Raw genomic sequence first — 16,339 nt, 5'->3', positions numbered from 1 at the left:
GAGGGACGGGGACACACGCACGTGCCTGCATGCTGGAAAAGAAAGTAGGTGGATATACTAAGTTTTTTGGAGGGAAAATGCCCGGCTGTCGAAAGGGGCCTGCCTGCAAAGACACACACACACGCACACACACATGCACCTGCCTCCCTGGAAAAAGGATGAAAAACCTAACCTTCCGAATGCCTTCAAAGAAACCTCGCTCTTGTTGTCTCCTCACGGCGACGAAGAATTGGGACGAGCAGCTTTCGTCATTCTCCCTCCAGACTCCCCGTAGCCTGAAAAGAAAATCCTTAGCCCACTGCAGCCACTTACCCCTAAGCAGGCTCTTGATTTGGGTGATCTTCTCGCCATCGTAAGCGCCCCCTCAGTTCAGCTGAGCATACAGTGCCCCAAGCTCCTCCTGGAGCTTGGTGCACTGGCGTTCCTCCAAGCTTCGGCGGATCCTGCAGTACTTCTTCGTCACTGCCGAGACGGTGCGCTTGCAGGACTCCCACCAGTGCACTGCTGAACTGAAGGCTTCCCTCCTCTCCGCACAGTCTCAGCACTGTAGCGATCTTCCTTCGGTATCTCGCCTCCTGCAGGACTTGCCTGTTCAGTTTCCAGTAACCGGTCTGGAAATGAGGGTCCTTAACACCAAAGGAGACCGTCGGCATGTGATGGTCTGAAAACCAAATAGGGGTCGCTTGCCTGCTTAGGGTCGTCCAGCTCGCCGTAGTGAGAACGTAATCCAGTCTCCTGAAGGTTCCCCTTCCTTTCTCCCAGGTGTGGTGTGCGACATTCTGGAATCCGTCCCGCAGGCCAAAATCTACAATCATAGACCGCAACATGTGAGTCCCCCAGGTCGATGTTAAAATCCCGCCGATGATCAGCTCCCTGTTCGTGTACAGCAGGGGCTTCAGATCTTTCAGGAAGGAGCCCTGCTGCCGCCTATCCGCCAGAACATACACACCAATCAGCCTGGTCCGCACCCCGTGTCGTGTCCCGTCGACCACCAGCAGGCGCCTGGGGATCACAGAGCTGACCACCTGTACTGCAAACCCTGGGGAACCACACAGGATGCCCACGGCAGGAGTTCACCCCCCCCCCCCCCCAATGCTCCACCACAAGGGCCCCTTTGTCCACTCCTTCTGGTAAGCAATCACATCATCATGGTCCTTCAGATGGGTCTCCTGCAAAAAGCAAATATCCAAATACCTTTGGGACAAATATCAGAAAACCCCAGTCCGTTTTTCCTGGTTTCGCAGACCCCTCACATTAGCCGTAGCCACTGTGAAGGTCATAGCTGCTCCGGGGGACTGTCAGTCTCCATACCCTCGCTGGAGCTAGAGCTAGAGGATGGATGCTCTGCCCCCTGCTGCACTGACCGAACTGTCGGTGTCTGTCTCCTCAATGAAGGCGACTGAAGAGATTGGACTCCCTCCCTGCTCCCTCCTCCATCTCTTCCTGGTCTGCCATCACCTCCTGCTCTGGTGCCGTCGCCTGGCCTACCTCCGTCTCTGGGACCAGCTCTGCCTCCTCATAATACTCCCTGGACGTCTTCTTCTTGTCGCCCGTCTCAGTCTGTCCCTTGCCCGCCTGCGACCTCTTCCTAGGTTTCTTCTTCAGCAAGGGCATGTGTTGTCACCCCCTCCTCCTCACCTGGCCCTGGTGCTGCGGGTGGTCCTGCGTCCGCTGGGGCAGGTGTAGCATTCACAACATCCGCCCAGCTCCCTACAACCCCATCTTCTACCTGTGATGGTCCCTCCTGTGGGTCGGCGTCGCCCTCCTTTTGTTGTCTCCCCTTCCCCTTCTCTTTCCGTCTCAGCCTTACTTCTACCGTCCATTCGGTATCTTTCCCGGCTTCTCCAGGGACTCCTCCAACACCATCCTGATGTTCATCCTCGCTGTCCCCCGCCTCACTGCCTTCTGACTCCGTCTCTCCCACTGCCAGACCTGTTCCGTCATGGATGGCTCTGGCGAACTCGGCGTTCCTAAGAAGACAGTTTCGATACAAATGGCCGGTATTGCCACACAAGGAGCACTCTTTAACAGGGCAGTTACGTGCCTGATGGCCCCGCTTATGGCACTTCCTGCATTCCGTCGGGTTGCACTCGGCCACCCGATGCCCCGACTCCCGACACTTACGACAAAACAGTGGCTGATTCCCATAAAAAAGGTACCCCCTACCTGGAACGATCGCGAAAGTGGCAGGTGGGTGGGCAAACCCATCCCTGCTTCTGTTGTCCGGCCGCAACTCGACGGGGTACTGCCTCTTCCCCGTCCAAACCTTGTACGGGTCCATGATAATCCGTGGTGGCTTCAACACGTCGACGTAACGGCGGAGAAAGGTTGTGACGTCACTATCGGGAACAAAAGGGTCAAACGTGTAGAATTACTGACCTTTCATTGTTGTTCTGTAACCCCACTCGCTTGTAATTTGCCAGCCTGCCACTTTCCATAGCCTTTGTGATCTTCTCCAAAGCGCTGCGATGTCCCTTTTCCTCCGCGAAAGAGATCCATGTAGTGCTGCACCTGATTCCCCTGCAAGCACTTGATCTCCATCACATCCAGGTTCAAGATCCCAAAGAGGGATCAAATACGTCCCTCCCCGGTATCTCTCCATCTGTCTTCCAGATGAAGCGGATGGTCTTCCGGTTAGTGGGACCCTCCTCTGCCTTCCTCGGTGCCCCGGGGTCCGCAGCCATCATTGCACAGCCTTTTCGGCTGCCAAAGCAGCCTACTCATCAAACCCGGGGTCTGTAAGCGTCCAAACGTCCAATCCAAAGAAACGAGATCCAAAACGGTTGTCCAAGCACAATCCAAGGTCCAAATCTGACAAATGCAGCAACGTAGACTCCTCCAGGCGGTGTCCTCTCCGGTCTTCTCTTCAAGGTCTTTTGGTGTTCCCTCAGCTGCGGTCAAGCCACATACTAAGGATAACAGCCAAAAGGCCGAGAAGCGATGCCCCCAAAGGTGCGGACCGACGCGCGGGAGTTCCGCTGGCGAACAGTGGCGCAGGCCGACTCCTCTGGAGCCCGGGACCCGCGCAGCTGCCGGCCTCCCTGCAGCCTGAGGCCTGCCGCCAGACTCTGCTCCCCCTCTCTCTTGCCTGCCTGCCTGCCTTCCTGCCAGTCCCGGGCGTGGGCCCTGCTCTTTGATCTTCTGTCAACGGCCCGACAACGACCGCAGCCGCAGGTGCCAGCCGCCCGGCCTCCTTAGCTTAGGCCCCTCCCACCGGCAGCAGCTGTGCCCAACCGGCTGCAAGCGAAAGCCGAGCGCCAGCACCTGTGGGCAGAGGCAAGGGGCAGCTCTCTCTCAGGAGTGAGGGACGGGGACACGCGCGCACGCCTGCACACACGCCTGCCTGCTGAAAAAGAGAAAAGGTGGATATACTAAGTTTTTGGGAGGGAAAACGCACGGGAGCCGAAAAGGGGGCCGGCCTGCTTGCCGAGAGAGTCGAGACGCGGGAAAGTGCACAGAGGGAGCATGGAGACGGAGACGGAGACGGGGAGGGGGAGAGAGAGAGAGACAGACACAGAGACACAGATGGATGAGAGACGAGACCGGAGAAGAAGGAGCTCCAGTCCACCTCGCTTGCTTGCTTGCTAGCTATGTCTGGCATCCTGGGGTAGTAAAGGTACCCCCTGTCAGCTCCGATGTTGCTGTACCAGACACTGTTGTCCCTGATCTGTCGGTTTTCCCACCACAGTTACATACCTCCCTAGGTACACTGTTACCAGTTCCGTTGGTATGTAGGGGTTGTATGTGCAAAACGTGATGGTCCTCTGATTCATCTTCCTCAAAGGCTCTGGCCTGAAATCAGAGAAACCGGGGTGCTTACCTTTTTCTCTGATCAGTCTCGTTGCCTTTTTGTATGAGGTGTCTGTGGCCATGTAGGCCTCCATGTATCTCTCTGCCTTGTTGTCCTGGAGGCAGTAGAGATCTCTGGCCACCAACTGCAAGATCCCTTGCAGGAAGGTCATAAAGAAGGACTTCATAGTCGGCATTGTCTCAGTTTTCTTGGTCCAGTGGAACCGGATCAGTGTCCTCTTGTCTGCCATCTGGGAGGGAAAAAAAGGGGAAAAAGGAGAGACAGCGACAGCTCCCTGTTCCAAAAATCCATTTAATATTGGGGACGTATTAGATATTAAAGGGATAAGAACAGATTTTTTTATTACAAAAATATCAAATTACAGACAACCATAAATTCTTTATACTCAAACCCTTACAAAATTAACCCTCTCCAGTGTTCTTTTGCTGCTGTGAAACCCCATCATGAAATATCCCATCTGATCCTCTTAGCAATGCCATACTGGATTTTCCATATAATAGTGTCGGGTACATCGCTCTTCCCATGCTCAGCAGACTCCTGTCGTGAAACCCACAAAGCCCACTTAACTAGGCTAATCACTAGCCACAGGAGGAAATTGTTGTTCCACTTACGTGGTCTCAGGAGACCCTTCAGTATTACCTGGCTAGTTATACATAAATCCGCTACCGCTTGTGTCAACAACCACTCACCTCGCTCCCACACCCTTTATGCAAATGTACACCCCCAGAACACATGCATGACTGTTTCAACCTCCGAGCAGTCCGGGCGGGGACACTGGTTTTGTTGCAACAGGCCGTGACTATGCAGTGTGTCCCGGACCGGCAAGCAGTTCCACCTTGTCAGCCAATTGAGGTCTTTCAGCCTATTGTCCAGGCTGGCAGGCTGTATTTGTTGCCAGCCTTCCTCTGAAACCCTGACCACCGCCGGCCCGGCCTTCCTAAGCACTGTCCTGTATAAGGCCTTGTGGTCTAAGGACGCCCGCCCTTCCTTGGCACTGGGGTATTTCTTCAACCACTTGACTACATGCCTATAGTGCAAAGGCAGCCTTTCGGCTTTGGGCGTCCTGTTGGACCAGGCCACAAGGTGCCTCAGCGTTGCGGCTAGCCACAGCTTCGCGAAACATACACGCAGATGGTCGGGTTTCTTGTGGAGGATCTTGCACAAAACTGGACACAAAAAGAGTGTCCAGTTTGGCAGGCAAGTCTGGAAGGGCTCTTCCCCCTTCTTCTACCGATGTGCACTCGAGCGATATATTCGTAGCCCGTGCCCCAGATGAACTGGAAGACCGCACGAACGAGGTCCTTCCTCAAACAGGCAGGCAAAGGGAACACCCCAGCCAGGTGCACCAGCAAAGGCAGGATGTCCACCTTGATTACGAGGACCTTCCCTGTATAGGAAAGACTCCTGCTCTGCCACATACCTAACTTCTGCTTTACTTGTTGCAACTTATCTTCCCAATTCAATCTGGCGGAGTCACCCGTGTGAAAATGGATGCCCAAGATCTTTAATGGGCCCGGCTCGAGGGGAAGACCTGCAACCTCATCTCTCCTGTCCTTCCACCTGCCAAAATACTTGATGGCACACTTGGTCCTGTTTAGGTAGGACCCAGTGCCAGCTGAGAGGTCGTCCATCAGCTCAAGTACTCGGTACATACTCCTTTCGGATGTGAGGAACAGGGAGATGTCGTCGGCATAAGCCGCGACTTTTACCTGCTCACCCCCACTGCCCGGAACCACCACGCCCTCAATCAGGGGATCCTTGCGAATTGCTAGGAGGCGGGGCTCGGTGTACAGGACGTAACGGAGGGGAGACAGCGGGCAGCCCTGCCTCCCCCTGCGGCCGACCGGCACACCAGCTCCCAACCTCCTGGTAATACACACCCGGGACACCAACCCGTTATAGTTCTGAGTTCTGATCCATCTGATGAAAGTGTGGCTCACGCCCAGCCGAGCCAGCACCTCCCAGAGAAAGCCATGATGGACTCTGTCAAAGGCATTACTCTGGTCAAGGCTAGCTAGCATGAGCTCTAGGCCCCGGTCTTCAACCCAAGCTACCGTGTCCCTGACTAAGTGGAGGTTCCAAACCATTTTCCGTCCCTCTACGCTGCAGGTCTGGTCTTTGGAGACCAGATCTGGCATAACCTTCCTCGGCTTCTACCCAGTACTCTTGCTAAGATCTTGTAACCGGTACAGAGTAACTGGATCGGCCTCCAGTTTTCCAGATCTGTCTTATCCCCTTTTTTATAGATTAGAGACATCACTCCTACCTTCATAGTTGGCCCCATCTCTCCAGCCTGCAGTATTTCGCCAAAGACCTCCATGAGAATGGGCTGTAAATTATCCCAAAAGGCAACATAGAAGTCTATGGGCAGGCCGTCGACCCCAGGGGCAGTTCCCCTGCGCAAGCCAGCCATGGCCTCCTTCAATTCTATGGCCGTTAGATCTCCATCCAGGCTAAGGGCGTCCTTGGCTCTTCCTTCTAGGCCCATCAACCACTTCTCCCACCGGCCCACGTCCACAGATTTCTCTGCGAACAAGGACCTTTAATACTTCGAGGCGCACTCCTTCATTTCCAGCCCATAGCTCGTTATTGAGACATCTACCTGACGTAGCGCCTCGAAGTTGGTCCTTGCCTGTCAAACACGGACCACGCTGAAGAAGTGGGACGAGCACTTCTCCTCGTTTTCCAGTAGTTCGCCCCTAAGCCTGAACAAAAAATCCCTGGCTCGCGAAGCCCAGATGTCAGTAAGCGCATGCCAAGTTTCTGCGGCTATTGCTGCGTCAAAGGAACCACCCTGATTAAAGGCCACGTATAGGGCTTCTAGCTCTTTTTGGAGTTTGGCTAGAGCCTCTCTGCCCACAGACCTCCTGTGCCTACAATAGCTCATGGAGGCCCTGGCGATGGCCTTTTTACAGGCCTCCCACCAGAGGACTGCTGTTAGAAACCTCCACCGTTTCATCCGGGATTGATAATTCTCCTCGGACAGGACCTGGGTGTTCAGCCTCCAGTACTGAGATCTAGATCGGAAGCCGTCGGTAATCACGGTAGCTGACAGTAGGAGGTGGTCAGAAAACCATACTGGAACCGCCTGCCGGGACTGGATCACCCCCTTTAGGGTGCTGAATAAATAGTCTAGCCTCCGAAATGTATCTCGCCCGTTGCTCCAGGTGTAATCCTTGGAGGATGGGCCAAAACCCTCGAAACAGTCATGCAATTTAAACCTTTGTAAAATTTCCCACAAGCCATTCACTCCACAGCCACTCGTGTCGTTGAGGTCGATATTGAAATCTCCACCTAATAGCACCACCCGATTTGTAGGTCCTTCAGAAAGGCTGCCTGGAGGCGCCTGTCTGCTGGTGCATACACCGCATCACACGCACACAATCCCACACACCATCCACCACCAATAATCGTCCAGGAATGACTGACGAGACCTTGCTGGCTACAAAACTTGAAATCCCACAAAGAATTCCTATTCCTGAGGAGTGTACGCCCCCCACATTCCACCAGGATTCTACTTTATTCCAGTCACTCTTGAACTCCGAGACATCCTTCTCCGACCCCAGGTGGGCTTCCTGTATAAAACAAAAGGAGAAACACCGCTCGACTAGGTTTTTAAAAACTCCGAGGCGCTTAACTCTTTCAACCCTCTCTCATTGATGGTACAGAGAGTACAGGCCATTGGTGTGAGGGGGAGTTCTCTCTTTCCTCTCTGTCGGTAGTGCCCTCGGGTTCACTGGTCCAATAAGCCCTCCAGGGCCATCCTCTCCACAGGGCTTTCCCCACCTGTTGACAGAAATGAGATGGGGGAGAAGTTGACAGTAAGACTCTCATCCGGCTTTGGTACCCCACTTAGTGGTAAAGTAGCACCGATATCCGGGTCGGTTAGCCTTTCTGGATCAGGACTACCGATCTCTCCCATCGCCACATCCCCCAGCGCAATATCCGGGGAATGTGTGACACTTTTGGGGGTAGTTATTTCCCCCCTTTTCTCGTCAATGCATTGAAGCTGCTCCATCATCGCCTCTTCTACTCCCTCAGCCAGATTGTGTTCTTCTGGGGGGCCTCTGGATGAGTCTTCAGTTAGCCCCTCCTCTCTCTCTTCGTCAACCCTTGGCACCTGCTCTTCCTCCAAGTCGCTGTTGGATCCGGAACTTTCCCCCTTGTCGGACTGCTCAGCGGAGTCGAGGTATTCGTTGTTGGATCCCGGTGCCTCATCTTCTGAGGATGGTATTATTTATTTAGCTCTTTTTCCAATCGAATCCAGGCCGTCCTCATTCGATGGGATTCTTGGCCTTTTCTGCTCCTTTCTCTTTCTCCCTGTAGCAGTCCTCCAGCCACTTTCTGCGGAGTCCTCAGGGTCCTTGCCGATGTGCGGCAGGCTGCCGGAGAAGGGGGTCTGATGTTCCCCCTCCACCTCTGTCGCAGTCCCTCGGGCCTCCGTGATTTGACCCTGCAGCGGTGCTCCGTCGTCTGCCTCCCGGTCCGTCTGGTCTTCGTGCAGGTAAGTTTCCTTCTTGTCTTGCCTTGCCGGCTTGATAGGAATTCTTGCTGATGTTTGGGCTCGCTCTTCTCTGCAGCCAGAGACGACGAACGCAAAGCTGCGCCCCTTCTTGGGGCAAGCCCTATACAGGTGGCCTTGCTCCCCGCACAGGTTACATACTGGGTCTTGGCGGCAAGACACCGCAGCGTGCCCGACCTGCCCACAGCGTCTGCAGACCTGTTCTTTCTAATCCGATACGAGGTGACCTTCCTGCCCACATTTTCTGCAGGTTTTTGGTTGACCTGCGTATACCAAATAGCCCCTGTTCGGCCCTATGTAAAAGTTGGCCGGGGGGTGAAGCACACCTCCGGGTGAGGCCTGGCTAGGCCGGAACCTAGTCATGTACCTTCGTTTAAAGGTCCATATGTCCTCTTCGTCTCTGACTTTTGTTCCTTCTCCTTGGACATCGATGAATCTTCTCAGGAAGGTGATTATCTGAATCTGGGACATGAGGATTAAACATGTGGACCGTTACTGGTCACAATTCCCGGGCAAACAGGGGTACTATGAAAAATTTGGCAAGGGGGTCAATGTCCTTCATTTCGTTGGCCTTGTTCCATACCCTGGAGCATTTGTGGTCTGTAGTCAAAGTTAAGTCATATCTATTCTTCCCTTGAAAGTCTTGAACGCCTAAGATATCAGGCTTCTTGCTATTAAGCATTTCAAACAAAATCTTCCTCTCGAATTGTCTTCTAACCACCCAAACCCCTGCATCTTCTTCCTTCTTTAGGAAGAAGCGCGCTGTGCACCTCATCTTCCCCTCACGGGACAGAGGGTGCACGACCGCCGAAACAGAAGGCAACTCACTCGGAGTCGACATCTGGAAGCCCCACCTTCACCCCTTGGGCTCAACCCAGAGTGATTCCAGTGGTGGCTTGGTGTTCTCGGTTGTCGCAGTCCTCCCCGGATGTCCTCCTTGCTGGGTGTTGCCTTCAGTGAAAGGGTCTCCTGGTGGAGTTTCCGGTCTCCTCTTCTTCATCGCCCTTCTCGTCCTTTTGGGGGTTTTCTGACCGCGGTCAGGCCACGTATCAGAAGATCTTAGCCAAAAGGCTGAGAAGCGATGCCCCCAAAGGCATGGACCGACATGCGGGCGTTCTGCTGGCGCACATTGGCGCAGGCCGACTCCGCTGGAGCCCGGGACCCGCGCAGCTGCTGGCCTTCCTGCAGCCGGACTCTGCTCCGCCTCTCTTGCCTGCCTGCCTTCCTGCCAGTCCCGGGCGGGGGCCCTGCTCTTTGATCTTCTGTCAACGGCCCGACAACGACCGCCGCCGGAGGGTGCGCCAGCTCCCAGCCTCCTTAGCTAAGGCCCCTCCCACCGGCAGCAGCTGTGCCCAACCAGCTGCAAGTGAAAGCGGACCGCCAGCACCTGCGGGCAGAGGCAAGGGGCAGCTCTTTCTCAGGAGGGAGGGACGGGGACGCGCGCACGCACACACGCCTGCTTGCCGAAAAAAAAAGAAAAGGTGGATATACTAAGTTTTTTGGAGGGAAAATGCACAGGAGCCGAAAAGGGGGCCGGCCTGCTTGCCGAGACGCGGGAAAGTGCACAGAGGGAGCACGGGAACGGAGACGTGGAGGGGGAGAGAGAGACAGACAGAGACACACAGATGGTCGAGAGATGAGACCGGAGAAGAAGGAGCTCCAGTCCACCTCGCTTGCTTGCTTGCTTGCTTGCTTGCTAGCTACGTCTGTCTTTTCACCGCTGAGAGAAGGTGGTGCACCGCTCCTGGAGGCGCTGCAATACCGGGCCGATGCGTGGAGAGGACGGAGCAAGCTCCTGATCCAGCTCCCTGTTCCAAAAATCCGTTTAATATGTGGTCCCCCGATGGGGTATGTCTCAGATATTAAACTGATAAGAACATTTTTTTGTTTTTATTAGAAAACAGTACAAAAACTGTGCTTAAATTTTTATTCTACCCACCACCTTTAACACCACGTGATCAAGTCCTTCCAGCGTTCCTTGGCTGTTGCGAATCCCCAGCGTTTGATGTCCCACTGGGTTCTCCTGGCGAAGTCCCTTTTGACTTTCTGGAGGATGCCTGGGACTGGTGTCTCGATGTTATGCCTAACCAGCTCTGTCCGTGCATCCCACACACAGAGCTTGATTAGGCTGATCAGCAACCAGAGGAGAAAGCGTGCATTCCATCTTCTGGAACCGGGCACTCCTTTAATCACCAGTGCGAGCGACAAGGGGAATTCCAAACCCACCTGCTTGAAGAGGTGTTGGCTGGACATCCACACCTTCTGTGCGAACCCACACTCCCAGAAGACGTTATGTACCGTTTCTTCTGCTGTGCAGCCTTGTCTCGGGCACTGGCTCTGCCTGGACAGGCCATGCGAATGCATGACTGCCATCTGACCCCATCTGTCCTTTAGTTTGTTGTCCAGGCCCTTAGGTTAAGCCTGCTGCCAGGTTTCCCTGGGCACACCCAGGATCACTGGCCTGTCCTCCATGACAGTTTTGTATGGTTCTCTGTGGCTCAGCAATGTTGTATCGTCCCGTGCCTCTGGGTGTGCCCGCAGCCACTGCACTGTGTGGTGGTAGTGCAGCGGGAGTCGCTCGGCCTTCGGGGTCGTGTCTGTCAAGACGGCCAGGTGTCGCATGTGCGCCGAGAGCCAGAGGCTCACGAAACGGCTGCACAGATGAGGCGGGTTGCTGTGCAAGACGACGCACAGGCTTGCCACGAAGGCGCAGTCCAGCTTTGTTGGGAGGTCCAGAATCCCCCTGCCACCATCTTCGACGGGCCTGCACATGTCCATCCTTCGGATGTGCTCGTACGAGTGCCCCCACACGAAAGTAAAGACGGCTCGTGCAAGTTCCTTCCTTTTCCTCGCAGGTAGGGGGTATACTACTGCCAGGTGGAGCAGAAGGGGTAGGATTTCCACCTTCAGCACCAGCGCCTTTCCGATCCATGTTAGTTGTCGTCGCTGCCAAAGGCCCAGCTTCTGGTTGACTTTCCGGAACCTGGCCTCCCAGTTCAAGCCCGAGGGGTCCGAGGTGTGAAAGAGGACCCCCAAGACTTTCACCGGGTCCATCGTCCCTGTCAGTTCCCCGACGATCTGCGGCTTGTATGACCAGGCTCCAAACAGTTTCACCAGGCTCTTGGCGCGATTCAGTATTCCTTTAACTGTAGTGTCCCTCTGCAGCTGGTCCAGCAGGAGTTCAAGGTAAGTGACGTACAGCAAAAGTGACAGTGGACAGCCCTGTCGCACACCACATCTTACTGGGATGCTCCTCCCTACTGCTCCGTTCACACATACCCAGGATTTCGCACCGGTGTATAGCGCCTTGATCCACCTGACAAAGCTGTCAGGCAGACCCTTCCTCCGCAGGAGTGCCCACAGGATTCCATGGTGGACCCGGTCGAACGCCTTTGCCTGGTCCAGGCTCACCAGCACGAGCGGCAGGCCTCTATCCTCAACCCAGGCGATGGTGTCCCGGATCAGCTGAAGGTTCCAGCTGATCTTCCGGCCTGCCACGCCACGTCTGGTCCGCCCCAACCAGCTCCGGTATCACCGTTCTCAGGCGGCTGCCCAGCACCCTGGCCAAGATCTTATAGTCCGTGCACAGAAGCTGGATCGGCCTCCAGTTCCCCAGGTCTGCCTTGTCTCCGCCTTTGTGGATCAGCGAGATGACCCTGGTCCTCATGGAGAGGCCCAGACCATCACTGTTCAGGGCTTCATTGAAGACCTGCACCAAGAAGGGCTCCAGATGACTCCAGAAGGTGCAGTAGAACTCCGTTGGTAGTCCGTCAATGCCAGGGACAGTGCCCTTCTTCAATCCGAGCATTGCTTTTTTCAGTTCTGACACTGGCCCGACCAGGGTGGAGGTGTCGTCCACCACCCTCTCCACACCTTCCAGGACCTTCTTCCTGATGCTGGAGTCGATCTCCTTCTCCTGAAACAGAGACGTGTAGAAACCTGTGGCGCACTCTAACATCCCGGGTATGTCTGTGGCTGCAGTCCTGTCTTCACGCTGGATGCTTTCGAAGAGACTCCGCTCCTGACGTCTCCTCACAGCGCCAAAGAACTGGGGCGAGCATCGTTCTTCCCCTTCTCTCCACACCCCCCGCAGTCTGAAAAAGTCCTTCGCTCTCTGCAGCCACTGGTCTCTGAGCAGGCTTCTGACGTTTACAATCCTTTTGCCGGCAAAGGCGCCCCCCTGGTTCAGCAGCTGCTCATACAGTGCCTCGAGTTCTTCTTGAAGATGGGCACACTGGCGTTCCTCCAGACTCCGCCGGATCCAGCAGTAACGCTTGGTGACCGTCGCGAGAGTCATCTTACACGATGCCCACCAGTGCACCGAGGAGCTGAAGAGCTCCCTCCTCTTCTCAAAGTCCTTCAGCACTGACTCGATCTTCTTTCGATATCTCGCCTCCTGCCGAACTTGTCTGTTCAGCTTCCAGTACCCAGCCTGGAAGCCCAGGTCCTCAACACCAAAAGAGACCGACGGCAGCCGATGGTCCGAGAACCAGGTGGGGGTCACTTGCCTGCTCAAAACTTTCCACTTTACAGTAGAGAGGATGTAGTCCAGACGCTGGAAGATCCCTCTTCTGTTGTCCCATGTGTGGTGTGCAACATTCCGAAACCCGTCTCGAAGTCCGAAGTCTTCAATCAAGGACCTCAAGAGATGAACTCCCTGGCCGTGTGAGTCTCCCAGGTTGATGTTAAAATCGCTGCCCACGATCAGCTCCCTGTTGGTATACAGCAGGGGCTCCAGGTCTTTCAGGAAAGCACCCTGCTGACGTCTGTCTGCTGGGACATACGCACTGATTAAGCTGATCTTGGTTTTCCTCCAGATCCCGTCCACCACCAGCAGACGTCCGGGGATTGCTGAGCTGACCGACTGGACGATGAAACCTGGCGAGCCACACAAGATGCCGACGCCGGTGGAGTTCACCCCTCTGACGCTCCACCACGAAGGACCCTTCCTCCACTTCCTCCAAAAGGTCCTCGTGTCGTTGGGGTCCTTAAGGTGGACTTCCTGCAGGAAGACCATGTCCAGGTGCCTCTGAGACAGGTATCGAAAAACTGCCACTCTCAAACTGCTTCCTCAAACCCCTCACATTGACCGTTGCCGCCGCAAGGGTCATGGCGGGTCCTGAGGGTTGGCGTCATTCTCCAATGCTTACCCGGGGCTTTGCTCGGGGGAGCTTGCTGTCCCTGCTGTACTCACTGAAGAGTCCTCAGTGGACATGTATCTGAATTCATAGGGGCTGTCCTGGGGCTCTTGCTCTGGGGTGGGCGTGTCTGGCTGGCAGGTAACCACCGGGCTGCCGTCCTCCGTCATGGTCGGTACGACCGAGGAGGACATCGATATTGGTCCTGATCCTTGTCCAGCGGGGAGGGACTCTCCATCCGTGTCGGTCTCCGAGTCGCTCAAGGTGGTCAGGTGCCCTGCCTCCTCTTCCATCCTCTCAGGGCCCCCTACCTCGGCTTTTTCTTCTTCCACGTCTTCCCCCTCGACTGTCTTCTTCTCCTGGGTCTCCTGCCGTGGCTGTTTCTCCCCCACACGCTTCTTCATCTTCCTCGCCCTCTTGCCCTGTAGGGGCACCACCTTCTCCTCCACTGCTGGTGTTGGTGCCGCCGGCGCTCCCCTCCCCTTCGGGCGGCGCCCCGACTTCACCACCAATGCCCAGCTTCCCTCGTTGTCCTCGGCCTCCCGTGATGTTCCGGCTGTTCGTCCTCCCTCTCCTCCTGCCGCTCTTCTTCCACCGGTTGCTGTTGTCCTCCCTTTTCCTCTTCTCCTCCACCAGGGGCACTGCTGCTCACCGGCTGCTCCTCACCCTCCCTGTCTTCTCCTGCCAGCCTTACACCCTCGTGCTCCGCCCTGTTAAAATCAGCACTTCTTTTCACGCACTGCCGGTACAAGTGCCCCGTGTTGCCGCACAGGGAGCACTCCTTGATGTTGCAGTTCCGTGTTGTGTGCTGCCGGGACTGGCACCGTCCACACTCCGTTACGTTGCACATCCCCTCTCGGTGTCCGAACCCACGACACTTCCGACAGAACCCCGGCTGGTTCCAGTAATACAAATACCCCCTACCTGAGCCGATGGCGAAAGTGCCCGGTGGGTGGGCAAAGCCATCGACTTCATATCTCCTTTTGCCGGTCCAGACTCTCCGGGTATCCTGAATGACATTAGGCCCGCTGCACGCATCGACGTACTGACAGAGGAACGTCGTGACGTTAGCATCAGTGATAAACGGCTCAAACATATGCACCACCACCCACCGCTTATTATCACCCTGCAAACCGCCGCACTTATACTCACGCATCTTCCTATTATTGATGGCTTGTTGACTTCTTCACTGCCTTCCTGTAGATGTCTGCACTCACAAAGGTGGCGTCCAGGAACTTCTGTGCCCGATTCCCCTGCACACATTTCAGCTCTGCGACGCTAATCCCCAACAGGTGGAACAAAATCTTATCCTCTAAATCTTCTCTCCCAGGCATCTCCGTTTCCGCCCTCCAATTGAACTGGATGGTCCATTTCACGCTCGGCTCCTTCCCGGCCCTCCTCGGTTCCCCGGGATTCGCAGCCCACTCACCCCTCCGTGCAACAAGTCCAAAGTCTGTGATCCAAAGGCAAAGTCCAAAACAATCCGGGTTCCGTCCACTGGTATTCCAAGAGGTGTTGTCCTCTCTGTAGGTGTCCTCCACTCTCTCTCTCCCTCGACCTTTGATCTAGCCAAAAGGCCGAGAAGCGATGCCCCCAAAGGCGTGGACCGACTCGCGGGCGTTCCGCTGGCGCACAGTGGCGCAGGCCGACTCCTCTGGAGCCTGGGACCCGCGCAGCTGCCGGCCTCCCTGCAGCCAGAGGCCTGCCGCCGGACTCTGCTCCCCCTCTCTCTTGCCTGCCCGCCTGCCTTCCTGCCAGTCCCGGGCGGGGGCCCTACTCTTTGATCTTCTGTCAACGGCCCGACAATGACCGCAGCCGCAGGGGGCGCCAGCCGCCCGGCCTCCTTAGCTTAGGCCCCTCCCACCGGCAGCAGCTGTGCCCAACCGGCTGCAAGCGAAAGCGGACTGCCAGCACCTGCAGGCAGAGGCAAGGGGCAGCTCTCTCTCGGGAGGGAAGGGAACACACGCGCGTGCATGCACACACGCCTGCCAGCTGAAAAAAAAGAAAGAAAAGGTGGATATACTAAATTTTTTGTAGGGAAAACGCCCGGCTGTCGAAAGGGGCCCGCCTGCAGGGACAGGGACACACACCAAAAAGGGGGCCGGCCTGCTTGCCGAGAGAGTCGAGACGCGGGAAAGTGCACAGGGGGAGCATGGAGACGGGGAAGGGGAGAGAGAGAGACAGACACACGGATGGACGAGAGATGAGACCAGAGAAGAAGGAGCTCCAGTCCACCCCACTTGCTTGCTCGCTAGCTACGTCTGTCTTTTCACCGCTGAGAGAAGGTGGTGCACCACTCCCGGAGGCGCTGCAATACCGGGCCGATGCGTGGAGAGGACGGAGCAAGCTCCTGATCCAGCTCCCTGTTCCAAATATCCGTTTAATATGTGGGGGGACGTATCAGATATTAAACTGATAAGAACAGATTTTTTATTATTACAAAATGCAAAATAAAACTTCAAATACATGAACTTACAAACACAGACAGTGACAAAACTACTACACAGCTAAATCAAGAAGTATCATAATCCCATCCCTTATAAAAACACAACCCGCCCCATCACAATTCTTCCCTCGCACAAAAACAACCGCACAATTAAATTCAAAACCAGATATGCGTACATAAAATGAGCAACATACTTGGAAAAACACAAAACAATTAACAACTCAAGCCCTATTTTACATGACCCTTTATGCAAATTAGGTACCCGCCCTCAAAGTCTCCCCAACAGTCTTATTTACAGAAACTACAAGGAAATTAAAGGTTTTGAGCTATTTCCACTCCCAAATGTCCGCTATGGATTTCCACTTTTCCTTTGCGGCATGGAAACCCCATCTTTTTATATCCCCTTATACCAACCCTCTTAA

At 55.2% G+C, this 16,339-nt stretch overlaps 1 non-coding gene and 1 pseudogene across 1 annotated transcript; both read right to left on the bottom strand.

The window, feature by feature from the left end:
- Positions 1-10,061: 10,061 nt before the first annotated feature.
- On the bottom strand, positions 10,062-10,249 carry LOC138223507 (U2 spliceosomal RNA). Its single transcript, XR_011181919.1, has one exon. It is a non-coding gene; the product is annotated as a U2 spliceosomal RNA (small nuclear RNA).
- Positions 10,250-15,754: 5,505 nt separating this feature from the next.
- Positions 15,755-15,926, bottom strand: LOC138223511 (U2 spliceosomal RNA; annotated as a pseudogene).
- Between the last annotated feature and the right edge of the window lie 413 nt (positions 15,927-16,339).

This window comes from Lepisosteus oculatus, chromosome 16 (assembly GCF_040954835.1).
Source record: "Lepisosteus oculatus isolate fLepOcu1 chromosome 16, fLepOcu1.hap2, whole genome shotgun sequence".
NCBI lineage: Eukaryota > Metazoa > Chordata > Actinopteri > Semionotiformes > Lepisosteidae > Lepisosteus > Lepisosteus oculatus.
Note: the sequence above shows the minus strand (reverse complement) of the source record. Positions and strands in the feature narration are given on the sequence as shown.